At 34.4% G+C, this 18,757-nt stretch overlaps 3 long non-coding RNA genes across 3 annotated transcripts in view; 2 read left to right on the forward strand and 1 right to left on the reverse strand.

Annotated features, from left to right (window-relative positions):
- The window catches only part of LOC309627625, a 308,607-nt gene extending 291,273 nt beyond the window's left edge, over positions 1-17,334 (reverse strand). Inside the window, exon 1 of the long non-coding RNA XR_014243867.1 lies at positions 3,890-17,334. This is a non-coding gene — a long non-coding RNA (uncharacterized lncRNA). The remainder of the gene's footprint in view (positions 1-3,889) is intronic.
- The window catches only part of LOC309627634, a 1,075,643-nt gene that overhangs the window by 369,026 nt on the left and 687,860 nt on the right, over positions 1-18,757 (forward strand). The gene's annotated exons all lie outside the window — the stretch shown is intronic.
- Positions 1-18,757, forward strand: part of LOC309627622 — a 339,147-nt gene that overhangs the window by 90,887 nt on the left and 229,503 nt on the right. The window lies entirely within an intron of this gene.

Here is an 18,757-nt window from a genome sequence, read left to right on the forward strand (position 1 = left end):
ATTCATTCACTTTTTCACTCATTCATTTTATTCATTCTACAAATACAGTATTGATTGAGAAGCCTCTCTGTACTAGGTACAGTTTTAGCCACAGGAAACATATCGGTGGAAAAAATAAACAAAATCCCTGACCTTTTGGAGGTTGGGTAACTCATTAGTGGGGAACCAGGCTCTGGAGTCAGACTTCCTGGAGGTAGCCTGGCTCTGCCTGTATAACCTTGGGTAGGTTATTTAAGCTCCAGTGCTTTTTTCTATCTGTTAAAAGTAGAGAACATTAGTTTCTACTTCATAGGGTTAAATGAGGATCGAATGATTTAGAGCTTGTAAAACACTGAAAAGAGTACTTGGCTCATACTGGACGTTCAACAAGTTAGCTCTTATTATTATTATAAATAAATGAGTAAATAGGAACTGCTATATGGAGATAATGCTGTGAAGAAAACTCAGGTAAGATAAGGAGCTGGAGAGTGAGCGATGTTGGGGTGTGTTGTGCGGCTTAGATAGGCAGGTCAGGGAAGGTGTCTCTGAGGAAGTGACTTTCGACCTGAGCTCCGCAAAGAAATTGGTGATCACTTCAAACTGAAGGCCGGAAGCCAGAAGAGGCTTGAACATGTGTGCGACGAGCAGGCTTCTATCCTGTTTTCCCGTCTCCCTAGGCCTCTTTCTGGATTGCTGTGATTGATGGATGGGAAAGAATGATGAAACAGAAGAAAACGGGGATAGGCTGAGAACCAAAATTTAAAACTCAAATCAACTCTTTTCTCCTTTTTTTCCACAATGAAAACAACAGCCAATCAAAGTTTTTAAATGATAGTCTGGTATGTGAATACCAAACAAACTCAGGCCATTAAGCTGGGGTCTCTGACCTACATGATGTATATGTAGATTGCCTTAATTGATTGGTTTCCAAGTTTTTGTCTTGATGAAGTCATGTTCCTTACAAAGTCCAAGAGATGCTCAGACCTCTCCTTTCGCAGGATATGTCCACTGGTTTTAAGATTTTGTGGAAATTAATACCTTGTCCTTTTAATTTAATTTTATTTATTTTTAAATTGAAGTATAGTTAATTTACAATGTTGTGTTAGCTGCAGGTGCACAGCAAAGTGATTCAGCTTTATATATATATATATATATATATATATATATATATATATATATATTCTTTTTCAGATTCCTTTTCATCATAGGTTATTACAAGATATTGAATATAGTTCTAGCTGATCCTTTTTAGATTGCAGTTAAATGATACTGGATAATATTACTAACTATAAAATTATTATTTTTTTAGATCTACAAATCACTCATTTTCCTAGAGTTTTCTGTCTTGTATCATGAAGAAAAATGCCCAAATCCCACATTTTGCAGATGGAAACAAACAAATAAAAAAGAAGAGATCCAGATATAGTGCCAGGGCTCCTTTTAAATATGAGAAGCAACACAAAATACTGAGAAGAATGAGAGAATATTACAATTTGCAAGTTAAATGAATTGATTTTATTTATCTTGGAGCTTGACTGAAATTAAATTTGCCTAAAAGCCAGATGTGTTTTTACTTCATTTTCATCATTCTTAGCTCTTGGCTATTAAAAAAAAAAAAAAAAAGACTTGTTTTATTTGTATTTATCAAGGAGCATAATTTTTGATGCAGTTAAAATTTCTGGTATTTTTAAAGGATATGCAATTGGACAGACTTCTCATTAGAGTTGGATTTTTTTTAATACTCTCATATAACTTGGCCCCCAAATTCCCTCATCCTTCCACATCCTATCCTTATCCAGCCCAGGGCTTTAGGCACATTGAAGAATTCATCATCCCCTAAATGTCTGCAGACATTTTATTTCTCTTAGTCCTTCAATCCAAACACTCTTTTCTTTATCAGTAGTTAATAGCCTTCCTTTGAGGGAAGGTATCATACATTTTAATTACAGGAAGCAGTAACACAGACCTCCAGATAGTGTGAAAGAAGAAGACTGGACCCATAAAAATACTTGTAAGAAGAGGAAAGAGTGAAATAAAAAAAAGTAGACTAGTAGGCAGTGTGGTGTAGTTTCTAAAACTGAAAGTCAAGGAAGGACCAGGTGTGGCAATAAAACTGTGTTTGGGGAGTAGACTAACTGTTGCATGAAAAGCTGTCAATGGCTAGCACAGTTATGATTATGAAAATATTTTTAGCCTTTGTTTTTATAAACATGTAATCCTGTTAACAATGGCTAGTAAAAAATAAAGTTGCAGAGCAAAGTTTCCGCCAGTCCTGGAAACACCCCTTAGCTTATAGTTTCGATGGCTATATAAGTCTCTGTAGTTGGTCAGCCTCAGTAATGACAGTCTGGCACATGTGTCCACGCCCAGATTCTGTTTTCCGTACTAGTGATGATATTTATATTAGCAGAATTTGGAACAGCTTACGAAGATTCCTTTTGTTTGTATCAGTATTTGATGTGAGAGAATGTATATTATCATTTTATGGGGCAAGCTCAGTTTTCCCTTCTATTTTATGTTAGGTGGATAAGTCAAGATCCTGGAAGCTTTTGGGGTGTTTTTGTTTTTGTTTTTTAAATTGATACTGGTTAAATGTTTCCATTAACTTTTACTTCTCTATAGCCAATCCAAAATAAATGGTATTTTAGTAACTCTTATTTTTTCTGTCTCTGTTCTACAAATTTCAAAACACTGTCATTCCAAATAAATTTTAACTCAAAAATACAGTAGAAGCTGAAACAGTCAGGCCCCAGTAGTTTGTAGGAAACTGAAAGGTGTATAAATGAAGAATTATTTTTGAAAGTGATACACACATATTTAAAATTTATACATCTATAAGTTCATTTGTTAATTGACTGATGTAGGACCAGGTGGAACAGGTTGGATTTTCCTTCTTTCAAAAAATACACCCTTGAAAGTAGAGCAGGAAAGTTGTGCAGCAATTTAATTCAGAATTCTTTCACTGCTTTATTATTTTTTTCATTATTTTATAGCAACATTAATCATATTTAATTCAATTGCCTTTTTCTTTTTAGAAACTGGAGTTTATTGAGTCTTTCTGAAGATTTCAACTTAATTTTCATAGAAACAGCTGCATATTTTCGTTCAGTCATAACTTTATATAACGCTTGATTAAATTTAATAATTATAACAAAAAAATACACAAACAGAATTGAAAACAATTCTTGGTGAGCACACAACTCAACCGGTAGTTGCTAATGGGTACAAGTATATTGCAAAGTTGATTATCAGTTTCAAGAAGTTAATAGCCTATGGGTAGCAATAATATAATTCACTAGGAAATGGAGAATCTCAGTTATTCTGGCAACCCAGTTAAATGGAGGTTGACTAAAATAGTGCAATGTTTTCTAACTTACAGTAACATTTTGCTTGAAATGAGTGCAGTTTGTAGTGTCAAGTGAAAAACTGGGAAGTGTATCTTTGACAATGAATTTTTTGTGACTGTTTTCAATAATTTATTGATCTGTTAGAAAAGTAACATTAATGAATCATGAAATCTTTTTAGTTAGTTTCATAAAACCAATTAAAATTATTTTCTTTTCTAGAACAGCAGAGTGATTCAGAGTACAAGCTCTGGAATCAGATGGTTTAGGGTCATATTTCAGCTGTACTATTTACTGACTGTGACCTTGGGAAAGTTATTTAACCTCTCTGTGCCTTTTTTTTTTTTTTTTCTCCCACCCATCTAGGTCATCACAGAGCACTGAGCTGAGCTCCCTGTGCTATATAGCAGGTTCCTACTAGCTATCTGTTTTACACATGGTACTGTATATGTGTCAATCCTAATCTTCCAATTCGTTCCACCCTCACCTTCCTCCACTGTGTCCTCATGTCCATTTTCTACATCTACGTCTCTCTATTCCTGCCCTGGAAATAGGTTCATCTGTACCATTTTTCTAGATTCCACATATATGTGTTAATATATGATATTTGTTTTTTTCTTTCTGACTTACTTCACTCTGTATGACAGACTCTAGATCCATCCACATCTCTACAAATGATCCAATTTTGTTCCTTTTTATGGCTGAGTAATATTCCATTGTATATATGTACCACATCTTCTTTATCCATTCATCTGTCATTGGATATTTAAGTTGTTTCCATCTCCTGGCTATTGTAAATAGTGCTGCAATGAACACTGGGGTACATGTGTCCTTTTAAATTATGGTTTTCTCATGGTATATGCCCAGTAGTGGGATTGCTGGGTCATACGGTAGCTCTATTTTTAGTTTTTTAAGGAATCTCCATACTGTTCTCCACAGTGGCTGTATCAATTTACATTCCCACCAACAGTGCAAGAGGTTTCCCTTTTGTCCACACCCTCTCCAGCATTTGTTGTTTGTAGATTTTTTGATGATGGCCATTCTAACCAGTGTGAGTTGATACCTCATTGTAGTTTTGACCTGCATTTCTCTAATTATTAGTGATGTTGAGCATCTTTTCAAGTGCCCCTTGGCCATCTGTATGTCTTCTTTGGAGAGATGTCTATTTAGGTATTCGGCCCATTTTTTGATTTGTGTTGTTTGTTTTTTTGTTACTGAGGTCCATGAGTTGTTTGTATATTTTGGAGATTAATCCTTTGTCAGTTGCTTCGTTTGCAAATATTTTCTCCCATTCTGAGGGTTGTCTTTTTGTCTTGTTTATGGTTTTCTTTGCTGTGCAAAAGCTTTTAAGTTTCATTAGGTCCCATTTCTTTATTTTTGTTTGTATTTTCATTAGGAATTGGCTCAAAAAAGATCTTGCTGTGATTTATGTCAAAGAGTGTTTTTCCTGTGTTTTCCTCTAAGAGTTCTATAGTGTCCGGTCTTACATTTAGACCTTTAGTCCATTTTGAGTTTGTTTTTGTGTATGGTATTAGGTAGTGTTCTAATTTCATTCTTTTACATGTAGCTGTCCAGTTTTCCCAGCACCACTTATTGAAGAGACTGTCTTTTCTCCACTGTATATTCTTGCCTCCTTTGTCATAGATTAGGTGACCATAAGTGTGTGGGTTTATTTCTGGGCTTTCCATCCTGTACCATTGATTTATATTCCTGTTTTTGTGCCAGTACCATACTGTCTTGATTACTGTAACTTTGTAGTATAGTTTGATGTTGGGGAGCCTGATTCCTCCAGCTCCATTTTTCTTTCTCAAGATTGCTTTGGCTATTCAGGGTCTTTTGTGTTTCCCTACAAATTGTAAAATTTTTTGTTCTAATTCTGTGAAGAATGCCATTGGTTATTTGATAAGGATTGCATTGAATCTGTAGATTGCTTTGGGTAGTATAGTCATTTTCACAATACTGATTCTTCCAATCCTAGAATATGGTATATTTCTCCATCTGTTTGTGTCATCTTTGGTCTGTTTCATCAGTGTTTTATAGTTTTCTGAGTACAGGTCTTTTGCCTTCTTAGGTAGGTTTATTCCTAGGTATTTTATTCTTTTTGTTGCAATGGTAATTGGGATTGTTTCCTTAATTTCTCTTTCTGATCTTTTGTTGTTAGTGTATAGGAAAGCAAGAGATTTCTGTGCATTAATTTTGTATCCTGCAACTTTACCAAATTCATTGATTATCTCTAGTAGTTTTCTGGTGGCATCTTTAGGATTCTCTATGTATAGTATCATGTCATCTGCAAACAGTGACAGTTTTCCTTCTTCTTTTCCAGTTTGTTTTCCTTTTATTTCTTTTTCTTCTCTGATTGCCGTGGCTAGGACTTCCAAAACTATGTTGAATAAACGTGGTGAGAGTGGACATCCTTGTCTTGTTCCTGATCTTAGAGGAAATGCTTTCAGTTTTTCATGATTGATAATGATGTTTTCAACTGCAAAATGGAGATAATAATGGCAATGAATTAATAGAGCCATGAGCATTAGATGAGATAATATATGCACACTGCTTAGCATTGTGCCTGGACCATAGAAGGAATTCAGTAAAGAATAGCCATTATTCTTATTGTCATTCTTCTTATTATTATTTTCATTTGTGTCTAAAATATTAAAAAAGATGGCTGGTTATTTCCAGAATACCTGTGAAACAAATCCTGAGATGGGAACTAGGGAAAGGAAATCAACTAGAAGGATTTGGATGAAGGTGGTCGAAATTTTGCTCTGTCTACATATTAGAAATTGGAGTTTTTCTTTTTTGTTGTTTCTAAACAAAAAATATCATATTTTTGACAGTTCTGATTCAAAGATTTCACAAAGTGCATTGATTCAAATTCTAACCAATGATTGACTTTTGTGAAAATAAAAAAATACCTCTTTAGTAATGAGTTTTGAAAAAATATTTAATAAAACATCCCAAATGAACAGTCAGTATTCAAATAAGTTTTTTATGTTTTTTATAAATGCATAGCATATTGCAAATACTATAAACTAATTGGTAAGTTTTTAACCAGTAAAATGGTTTAGAAACAATTCTATCTGAATTTTCAAGGGAGGTCAGTGTTACTTTGGTATTGTAACACTTGTAATTAATTAGATTTTATTTTCCATAAAAAAAAAGATGCTTCTCTTAAAAATAATAAAAATACAACATCAATAATATTGATACTGATGTATTCCTGAATTTATGCCTGCAATATCTGGGAGGGATATGTAGGTAACGCCCATTACCAAAAAGAAAAATAATCAGATGATTATTTATATATTGTGAAATTGAGAGGACAATAAAAAACATTTAGAAATATATGTATAATATGTATACATATGTTTATATATTATATATATAAACATTTGAATGCTAATATGAATAGATATATTTCTCTCATACACTTTCTCCCCATCCCATATTGAATCAAATGTCAGGCCTGTGGCTATCTGGGAATCTCTTTTCTTGCTGTCAGCTCTTTCTCTTTTTACTCCACGTGATTTCCTTTGTCTTTCTCACCATTCTTTAGGTGGTTGTCATCTCTTTTTCCTTAGTAATGTGAGGTCCTTGTGACTCAGCTATTCCTGGCTCTGCCCTCAGGGAGCTGCTCAGATCTATCACCGATGAAGGCTTTAAGTCCTTCAGATTCCCCAAACATCCATTTACAAAACAAACAGATCTTCATATTCTGATATTGGCTGCTTCTCATGGTATTATTTTAACATGTTGTTAGGTTGATAGGTGGTGGGAACAAAACAGGTTTGTTGAGTGAAAAGAAAATCCCTTTCTGTCACAGTGGAATAAATCAAATTCAGTCCTGTTCCAAGCTCTGCAACTGAGATGAGTCTATACAATTTTAGTTGTCAGCTAATAAAGCTGAAAATGTTTCGTTTGAATGATTTCTAATGTTTCAGAACCCAAAATAAGTCATGAAGAGTTTTGGAAAATGCTCACCATTTTAGTTGGGCTCTTTCAGATTTTATTCGTTATTAGAATATGTAACAATAACAACAGTCATTCAACTTAAAAACAGCACAAAGCCTATAAAAATTCCCAACAAGAAGAGGCTGCACAAAGGGAAATACAGGAAAATTGAAATGGCAGGACTGGTTTCAGATACTTAGTGGTGAAAGGTCTTAAAACCTTTGTTTTCTTCAAGGCAAATTTTGCTCAGAGACCGAGATTGTCTTTGCCAATAATTTATTTAACACAGGTTCACTGTAGGAATTATAGTTTATAATAATATTTTACAAGGCAATAGAATACAGAAAAACTCCTCTTAATAAGATGATAAAGAAATAACCTAGTCCTTATCAATGATAGATAATTACACTATTGTTCCAGGCAAGGGGGAGATGAAAGAAAGTCCAAATTTAGTTGAAGAGTACCTTTCTATGAGTTGGTTCTCTGTAGAATCAGTCCTTCCAGCTAAAAGCTGGGTATCAGCTGCTGGCTTAGGTACCTCATTTCTGGGGCATGAAGCTAGTGGGCAGCAGTACCAGTGTTGGCAGGCAAGGTGGCAGCTCCAAAGGTTATTACTCTATGGACAGTTACACAACTTGTGCCACTGCCTCTGAAGAGTAGCCTTGCTAAGGCAAGAACGGATGTCCCTTCTCTTCCTGAGACTGCCGCAGAGTTTAACACCACTGCTGACCAAGAGTAGCCTGGCTGTAAAGGAGCAAGTGTCTCAAGATCTTTAGAGAGCTATTTAGATCAGCAAAGAGTAGCCTCGTCCAGACTGAACACTCTTCAGTTGCTGGTCAAGCTTATTGGTATTTAAAGTTTAAAAGTCTGTCATGTGACTTTTACTGTGGTGTCAGTGATGAAATAGTCCTTTCCACTCCAGGTGTGAGAATTCGATAAGTAAGTCTTAATATCTAACTTCAATTTTATCAAAATGATTTATTCTAAAGAAGTTTAAACCATGAACAACTTTGTCCAAAAGAAGCTTTCAAAACATGGATTTGAAATCATAACAAGTCAGTATACAATTTTAAAGTCATACATCTTTAACCTGAGAGCAAAGAGGAAAGTTTCCTGTGAAGGCGTACCTTGGAGATGCCGCAGACCGGGTGCCAGTCCCCCGCAGTCAAATGAATACCACAGTAAAGCCAGTCACGCAAGTTTTTTGGTGCATATAAAAGTTATGTTTACACTATACTGTAGTCTGTTAAGTGTGCAGTAGCATTATGTCTTAAGAAAGTGCATACCTTAATTAAAGAATACTTTATTGCTAAAAAAAATGGTAATCATCATTTGAGCCTTCAGCGAGTCCTAGTGGTAACATCAAAGATCACCGTAACAAATATAATAGTAATGAGAAAGTTTGAAATATTGCAAGAATTACCAAAATGTGACACAGAGACATGAGCTGAGCAAATGCTGTTGGAAAAAATGGCACCAGTAGACTTGCACCTCATGGGATTTCCACAAACCTTCAGTTTGTAAAAAATGCAATATCTATGAAGCCAAAGAGAACAAGGTATGCCTGCCTGTACTGTCGCCAAGTGTCTTCTTAGGACCTTATAAATAAGGAGCACATGATTACCTGCAAATAGCTCTTAATGGATCTGAGCAGAGATATGCCAAGGCAGATATCTTTGCGATTATGTATCTTAGTGATTGTCATCCATGTAAACAATTATTTGAAAAGGCTGTTTAACAGTTGAAAATTTTACATTATTTGGTTTTTATTTTTGAAGTCATATTGCTATTTTATTTCTTCTTTTAATGCTTGAAAAACCCTTATGATTATTCTATCATATTTCATTGTCTTAAAATATGTTATACTGAAGTTTGAATTTTTAAAAACTTTCCTTTGATCATAAGGTCCTAAGTGTTAAATTCTTTTTAGATTCAATTATATTTGTTATTAGTACACAGTGAATCAAAACAAAATAGATTTATTATAAATTTTTATAAATAATTATTAAATATCAAAACTGAAATTTTGAAATACAAGAAATACATCTCTTTGTTCTTTGAATATTTTATTTTGGGAATTTTCAAATCTACAGAGAAGCTGAAAGAAGAGTACCATAGTCATCTTCACATCCTTCACTTAGATTCACGAGTTGTTAATGTTTTGGCACGTTCACTTGAGGAGAGATTAAGTACATATGATGTAGAATGACATTTTGTTTCCCAAGTTTATACCAGCCCCAGGTTTAGAATGAAATCCTGTTAATAAGTTGTAGCTCAGGCACCCTCCCTTTTTTGGTAGGATTTACAGTCTACCCAAAGGTCTCCCACCTCCTCCCTTATTCCTGAGATGTCCTGGATTTGTCTCAGATGTGTGTATGAGTAAGTTTGTTGGTTACCACCTGGAACCTACTGTTACCTTCTCTTTACATAGCCCTCCATGAAGAAATATACTGTATCCATAAGGTGTGACCTGGAAACTTCCCACAGTCCCAAGTGTGCCCACAGGTACCTAACCTTCCCACCAGGCATCAAGAACTCTGATCCAGCATCTCCTTAGCAGAGCACCACTGCCCCTAGTAAATAATGCACGTTCCTCTCTCAGGCTATTACTGATGTTCTGTGTTTTCTAATGTTCTTGATGCCTTGGAACCAAGTCCATTTATAAATACTTCCCTGTTCCTTCTGTCATGTTATACAAATCACAGAGGTACCAAAGCAGCTGTTTTCCCCAATGCCTTTTTTTAAAAAAATAAAACAACTATTTATATTTTACCCTACAGCGTTAATACCATCACCAAAAGACTCAAACATGAATTCCTGGGGAACCTGGCTATGGACAGATTCCTTGTCACCATCTTTCAGTGGAGTAAAGTCCATGTTTCCCTCTGATTTCCAGAACATTGTTATTGGGCCTGATTTGCCTTCCTTCGTTCTCACACAGGGAAAGTTCTATTCAGCCGGCTCTTCAGTCTCTCATGCAAGTTGACCCCTAATGAACCTACCATATTTCAATACCTGTCATGGACACCACTCCAGCTTAAGGTCTTCCCCTTCCCCCAACATTCAGGCACATTCACGCCCATACATAAATAACGCATCTATGAGAGCCAGAAATTAAATCCCAAGTTAGCATGTCTGCACATATGTGTAACATGGTAATTCAAAATAAGAAGAAAAATAACTTAGGAACAAAGTTAACAGAGAAATAAATTTATTTATGGTCAACCTAATTATACTCTTGAAGTAAGAAAAAAGTATGTGATTTGGGTTGTTGGTGAATTCTAGGAACAAATGCCTTTTGTACCTTTTGCTAGTACAACTAACAGCTAGGAAGGGGGAACATCAAGGCTTGTGATTTGGATAAATTTTGGAATTTCTATTCATTTTGAAACCAGTGAAGGAAACTAAAAACTTAGTTTACTTCAGTGCAATTGTGGTAGTTTGGGGTTTTCTAGAAGTGTCTATGAATTTTTTAAAGCTTGGAAAATTGTTCCCCTCTGAATCTACTGCATGAGTGAACACACTAATTCTGAGAAGTGACCAATCTTTACCTTCCAGTTTTTGTGGTTTCTAATGATATAATGATGTCTAGTGCATCCATTTAAAACTTTTGCTGGATTTAAAACAGAAACATATTTAAAAATTTTATTGGCTAATTTCACATTCTTGTCTAATTGTGTTTTCATTTTAGAAAAACAAAAATAACCAGGGGCTGTTTAAAGACAAACTAATTAAAACAACCTTTCTTTAAAGGTTTTTCAATGTAGCTTATGAAGATTAAACATTTAAATTAGGGGAATGCCTTTTTTTCCCCGAATTGTCTTTATTTTTGAACCTTGGGTGCTGGGAGCTTAGAATATGGAACTCTGCCCAACTTATATGTTGTAATAATTTATTAATTATTTTCACTATTTCTTCATTTATTCAATACATAGTAAGAGAAAAATAGTAACTTTACTCACACCATAAGACAGCTGGTAAGGCATTCTGTGAGTGCATTCCTTGTTGTTAGAGAGGGAACAGTTGTAAAAGAAGAACTGTTTCTAATGTTAAAATTTCTAAATTAAAAAAAACTAAAAACAGTAATTTGTCCAATTTCAGGCAAAATCATTGCTTTCTAACTTGCACTAGCCAATTGAAACTGGTTGGTAGGTGCTGTAAAATGCCCACCTTTCCTTATTTCTCTTTTCATTTTATATTTTTGGAGAAAAGAGGGCAACATTCCACAAAGTCCCACACTTTCATTCCTTTGTTAACACCATATTCATCTAACTGGCTTCCCATTTCATTACTTCTGTCTTGTCTTCATATATTAATTTTGCTTTTCTCTTATCTCCTCTCTAATGAAATATTCATATAACTTTCCCTCTAAATAGACTGAAAAGTAACCTTCAAATGAGAGCCAGGAGAAGAAATAATGGCCCAATGTTTTCTTAATCTTTATAAATAACACTGTACTAAAATTTGACGTTTCTAATTTGGTTGTTTTTTCTTGCAGTTGAACGAGTTAAATAATTAAAAAGAAAATTTATACTTACTGAAATTTTTGAAAAATTAGATTTTTACTTCAAAACAATACTTACATATTTTATGTTTCAGTATATTCAAAGATCTTTAGAGCAAGAATTAATTTAGATACGTCTTATCCATCAGCTGTAATGAGATGAATTTTGAGTTTGCAGGATATAAAAGAGTTTCACTTGGGAATTCCCTGGCGGTACAGTGGTTAGGGCTCCGCGCTTTCACTGCCACGGGCCCAGGTTCAATCCATGGTCAGGGAACTAAGATCCTGCAATCTGCACAGCGTGGCCAAAAAAAAGGAAAAAAAAAGAGTTTCACTTGACAGCTATGGTCATGCATTCTGATAATACATATTATTGTTTTATATATATTTTTATTTGTAATCTCTGAAAAATAAATGCCATGTTGGTACTAAGCACTTAATAAATCCTCAGCAGTTAAACATGGCTCCTGGGCCCCAGAAGTCCTGTCAGGACTTGGGTTCAAGAGAGGGTAAAGGGGTGGGGAGAGTGAATGAGTGCATAGATAAGCATGGATGGCAGTGTTGTGAGATGTTTTTGCTTGAGAACACTGAGTTTAAATTTGTCTATATTTTGACTTTAGAATCTCATTAAATTTGGTGTTGTTTTAACCTGTATTTTAAGAAGATCTATTCTGTATTGTCTAGAATTATTTAAATTACTCTGAGAATCCTATTATCTTCTTGGGGTTATACAATACAGATATGTATGTAAATATTCTGACACTCATTTGCAAACATGTCACAATTTTAGTTCCCACTAAGCCTACTCTAAGTTTAGGTTTCGCATAACACAAGAGTATGTTCACCAGTTCATTTTTCCATGTGTGCAATAGTTTAGAACTCTTTAATATTAATTCTTTAGAACTGAAGTTTCTTAAATTGATCTCAGTCAAAAAACAAGTTTGTATTCAGAAAGTTTAGGGAAAACAATTCCAATTCAGATGTGAGTGTCTGTGTATGTATCATTTATTTTCCTTTAGTACAATTAAATCAATTAATTTTCGTAGCATATATTTAAAAGTAAAAAGAACATTTGACTTTTAAAGGAAAACTTTCCGTAAGGCATTCTCACGAAAGAAGCTTTACTGACCATTTGGAAACATTTATTTTTTAAACAAACTGGTAAAGCAGAAATGGCCTTACCAGGCAGAAAATACTGCTCTAGGACAAAATTTCAAGTCTCTTGATAAAAAATACAGTTGTGGTTAAATTCATGGGTGGCTTGTTTTGCTTTTGTTGCCAAGTGTTGGGAACCAGTGGTCTATGGTGACTGGCAGCAGTTCTCCAGGGACTTCTACAGCATGTGACCTTCTAAGCTCTAGGACTGAGTTTTAGAGTTACCTGAAAAGCTGTCTCATTGACCAGACCTGTGTTCACTACCATCTTGTGCCTAGCTAAACAAGATGGCCAGATTAGGAAATGTTTCTGAACAGATTTATGATAAATGGATCATTTGATTTATTTTTAGTAACTTAAATGGAAACTTTGAGAATATATTTTCCGAACAATTTTTATATTTGAATTAGATACAAGACTAGGGACAGTTACTTTTATGGGTTGGGGAGGGTGGTGGTCTGCTTTCATTTCTTACCATTACTTTTTAAATCCTGAATGATCCCTGCAAAATATTATCATCCTTGTATTTGTAGATGGGAAAAAAGAAGACCAGAAAAGAGTGAGCAGCCTGCCCAAGGTCACACACAACTAGTAAGTACTCAAGCTCAGGCTTGCCTTTCACTAAAGTTTGTTTTTCCATTAAATCGCATGGCCCCGTCCTCCAAATATGGTACCTACCAGAATGTCCTTTAGAGATATTTAGAAATAAGAAGATCACCTTTGGAAGCAGTACTAGATGAATAAACTCTAGGCTTTCTTCTGTTTACTCAGTGAAGTGTGAAATTATCCAAGCATTTCCTCACTAGCTTATAAAAAATTAGAACCTTTTCATTGTGTTCAATTTGAAACTTATGCAGAAGTTCTTGTGAATTTAGTTCTATATGTGATTGAATACAGGAAAAAGTGTTTAAAATTATAGCATCTTTTATAATGCTATAATTAATCCAGGATCATTCTCCAAAAAGCTACTCAATGAAAATATAAATAGCTTTTAAACAGTCTTTTTTTTTTTTTTTTTCCAAAATTGTTCACAGTTCTACTGTTAGCCAGTTAATGTTTTTGGAGGAACTGTTTGGAGTAATAATAGAACTGAAAATGAACACAGTGAAGATGTCAAACATTGTTAATCTAGTGTTCCATTATAAATATGCTAATGTAACATATCTGGCAGGAGTTGGAATTTCTAACATGTAGCAAACTGATGCATAATGAGTTTATGCTATATAGCTATCCCACAGAGTTTAGCAAATCCTTCAGTTTTTGGCAAACTTTAGTGTGATTAGCAACTTTCTGAATCCCTTTCTATCTTTTAAGGTAACATTCTTGGATTTGAATTGTTTACTGATGTCGGTGGATCAGAGTCCTGGGTGTTAATCTAGAGAGAATGAAGGGTCACAGGTTAGAGACCTGTGGAAAGTGCTAACTGCCCATGTGCGTCTGCTCTGTGTAACATCTGATTAGGCCTGTCACATTCAGCAAAGCTGCTGAGAGCCTGGTGGAGTTTGCCATAGATTGTAAATTCTGGGAGTGCCTATGGAAAAAGACCTTTGTTCATCTCAGTGTGGATTTATTTCTTCCTCTCTTTGATCAGGGAAGAAAAAATTTTTTATTGTTGGTCTCTGTAATTGCTTCTCACATCCTCCTTTCCATATCGGTAAACAAACGGATTAGCTGTTCCTGCTGATAACTAAATAGGGGTGGAGGAATGGAGAGTAGTATCCATGAAATAAACCTAGAGTCAGGATGTGGTCACCTATTTCAGAACCTTGGAGATTATTTGTAACCTCATACAGTTTCCACCTTGTAATATCTAACACTCAGAAGAAAAATACTTGGTTGGATTTTGAAATATTCTGACCAATGTTTTGTTTTTTGTTTTTGATAGATTCTCCTGAAAATCACTTAAAATAGCTAGGGTGGTGGACAAGAAAAAAAAAAAAAAAGAGATAAACCAAAGAGGACCTTGGTTTCCTCCTAGATATATAAAAGAGACCTTATGCTACTGGCATTTTATCTCTGTTTCTGTGTGAGGTTAAGCAACCACCATGGGCTGCTTCTTCTTGACTCACAGATGAACACAAGTAGCTGATGGAGTTTTATTTACACAGTTGAGGACAGAACAACACGACCTTCAATGGATAGCAGGGGTTCATGTTTCGTAGCTTTAAGGCTTTTTCTTAGAGCCATCCAAAATAATCCAGGTTTCCTTAAGACCCTGGGCATGTCACCTCAACCTGTAATTTTGGGGACTCAACCAGTGTTTATTTTTTTAAATTATTTGTTTGCTCAAAAAGGATGTTCATTTAAACTTAAATAATATATTACTTATTTTTATGTCTGTTTCTTAAAACCGTCCCATGGAAAAGTCCCTTTTCAAGCTAGGTTCTAAAGGAAAGGCCTACAGATTGCCCTTTCTCAGTTCTGTTTTCATTCCAGCTTTGGAGTATTAAGGGATTTGGGAAGTTAAGATAAGATCCCCAATCCTAACAAGCCTCACTTTTATCCAAACAAAATTTAAAACCCGAGTAAGGGTGTCCATTATACTGAAGCAAATCAAAGGCACTACTAAACTTTGTTGCTTAAAAGCCAGATAATGGTTAAGTGGTTAAATGTTGAACACATGTATAAATAAACACCAGGACAAGAATTTTCTTAGTAAGAATTTTGGTAAGAAATTCAAGAAATAAATCTTAAAGTGTAAAGTATTTATATTTTCCCGCTTCAATTCTTATTTCCATTTTGTTTCCCTAAATAACTAATTATACATTTGCCACAATGCCCATAGAGATTAAGTTTGGGGGCATATTCTGACTTACCTTTCTTTTAATCTCTTCCAATTCAGTTCACTAAATTGCTCTCATGCCCTCTGCTCACACACAGATTTGAATGGTATTTACTTAGAACTCATAAGGAAAAGCCATCGTATGTTATCAAAGTGTATTTGAAAATATATAAATTATACCACATAGCAAAGACATAATTCTGTTTTTAATGGATCCGCCGAAAACTGAATTGTCCTTTCCAGCCAAAGATAATGTTTGATGTTACAAAAGAGATGGAAAACTTCTCTTAGAAGTCCCTTAAAAAATTGTTTCTTGGCTGCTTTATAAGATAAGCACTACAAAATTGCACTAAATAATTTATCATTTTAATTAAGTGATTTTATACAATGCATTGCTTTGAATTTCTCACTTCTCTCATACTTGCTATTACAATATCTACTTGGGCATTTTGAATATGATAAAATCACTCTTCTCTGGAACTATAAACTAACAGTGTTCTTAGCATTTACACTCAACATGCAGTGAAATAGATCATTAAACTACTTCTTAGTAAAACAAAGATAGATCTGGAGAAATCTTTGCTTAGTTGATTTCCTATATTTACATTGCTTTTTGTTTCTGATAGCTGTTTGAAATCACATATGGTAGCACAAAAGCAAGTCCAGAATCTTATTTTAGCTTAAAACAGTGGATAAAATGTGTTAAGTACCACACTAACGTGGAGGATTGAGAGGCTAAAGACAATGCATTTATTGTACTATCTTTTAAAATTATTTTAACAGCATTAAACAATGACAATTTATTTAACATTTATTATTGCTCCTGGGAGAAAAGGTGTAATTCTTAGAAATTTCACATGCTTTACATAAAACAAACATCTAATAGTAAATTAAAAAATTTTAAATCATAGATAATTACTAGTGTTGAAACAACTTTGTTTAGTTTTGTTTGATAAGAAAGATTTCTCTTATAAAATATGCATTATTTTAAATAAATAATTCCACAAAAATCCTAGGATCAAGAAAGAAATTCCTGTGGCTTGATTGTCTCAGGCAGGTGATGTGAGATGGGGATGCAAGTAATTATGGTCTTTTGAGATTCTGATCTTGTTTCCAGACTGCATTTGTTCCTTTTTATGTAAACAGCAGATAACTTGAACTGATTGTCAGGTCTGGTAAGTAAAAATAGAATCAAAGCTACTGAGGAAAAAAGGTATATTTCATAGGGTTACTAAATTCACAACAAAGCTTTGAAAGTTATTGTTGAACATGTCATTTATTTTAGAATAAGCCAGCATGGAGTGAGGATGGAATTAATTTTGCTTCAGGTCATCATTATTATAAGCTATTACTAAGATATAAACACAAAAATGTTTGAAATTCTGGTATAGAACAAGGAACTTGCACAATTGTCCTTGTCCAATAAATAAAATATTACTTGGTAAGATGAACAAAGAATATTTCTTGTAAGAATGACACTGAATATTTTAAAGAAAAGAGATCTGTTGACTTTATGTGTAGATGGTTTCAATTTAGAAAAGACTATTTGGGAATTTGTCCATCGCAGTTTATTTATCCACTTTATTTTCTCAAAGTCCCTCCTACTGGAAAGCATTTACGGGTTAAGAATAACCCGTAACTTGAAATAACTTGAATAACTTGAAAGAGTTATATGGGCTATGTGTGTCCTCTCATTGTTTCAATTAAGGGCCCTCAGCTGTTTTTCTCATTGTGAAGTGAAAAACAGAGAATTAATTTGTTCTCTTCTGTTAAAGGTCTGTTTTGCAAAGGCCAGACGTTTTGTATATTCACATGGAAAGATGGGAACTTTATGTGCAATGGTTATATTCTTGCCTAAGGAAATGTGCAGAATATATTCACTTATGGTGTTTATAAGAAACTCTTTCTGACACTTCAGTGGATAAAAGGGTTTTTGGATTATGGTATACATTATGGGTGGATCTGGTACTGTGTAAGTGTTTAAGGCAAGGCACATCATGGTTAATTTATGCACTGTCCACTTGTTTTAATCGTATGAAAAAGAAAGGTGAATCTTTTTGAAGAAGCTTTGGTGATACTAAATAATAGCCAGATACCACTAATAAGCCAGATACACTTATGTCTGCACTAGAGTGAACAGTATAAGAAAATATAAGGAGTGAATAGACCCATTTTCTTCAACAATTCATATTTTCTAAAAAAAAAAAATCGTGGAAAAATAAATGCAGTTTTCATGGCTTATATGTTTCAAGTCCATAAACACGTAGGCTATTAAAAAAAATTCCATAAGGGAATTATAGTCTATTTCCTCTGATAGGAAAACTTCATTTTTTAAGTATCTTACATTTGATTAAGTGTAAGAAATGAAAAGTTTACGCAGGCCAGATGAAGGATATACAGCCTGCTTGCATAATTATAAAGTAAACATCATTTATTGTGCTCTTATTCTGTGTTAGAAAAATGATAGATTTACATCCACTTTAAAAAATCCTGATAATAATCCTATAAAGAATGGATTGTTTTCCTCATTTTATTGATGAGGAAACTTAAGCTCCCAGAGATTAAATGACCTCTCTAAGGTTGCACCACTAATGCCTTGCCTTACTAGGATACGTGGCAACTACAAGTCTTCTTTCTTGGGTATCAGACTGCCTCTTTTGCACTCGTAATACTCATGTCCAAGTCAAGGTTCTTATAAGAAATAGAAAAGGTACTCAAAGTTTTCAGAAAAGAATCAATTGAGGAGGATATTATTTTAAATGCCTGTAAGATCTCCATAAGAATTCAGGACAAGTTGAATTTGTAGCCCTTTGGAAGAGCTCCAGAGAATGAGTGCTCTCTCTCTCATCTCCATTTCTCTTCCTCATAAATGCTGTGCTCTTCATAGTGTTACCAGCTCCCACTCAAGCTCTTCCAGTCTTCTTAGCGTGCAGGACTGTGGCCAGCATCCCCACTGCTGCCTATTAGAAAGTCTCTGCAAGCCTCCGACTGACCCAGGTTATATTTTGGAGCCAGGACACTCGGTTCAAGATCTCAGGGCTA

Source organism: Balaenoptera borealis (assembly GCF_965194805.1).
Source record: "Balaenoptera borealis genome assembly, chromosome: 4".
Classification (NCBI taxonomy): Eukaryota; Metazoa; Chordata; class Mammalia; order Artiodactyla; family Balaenopteridae; genus Balaenoptera; species Balaenoptera borealis.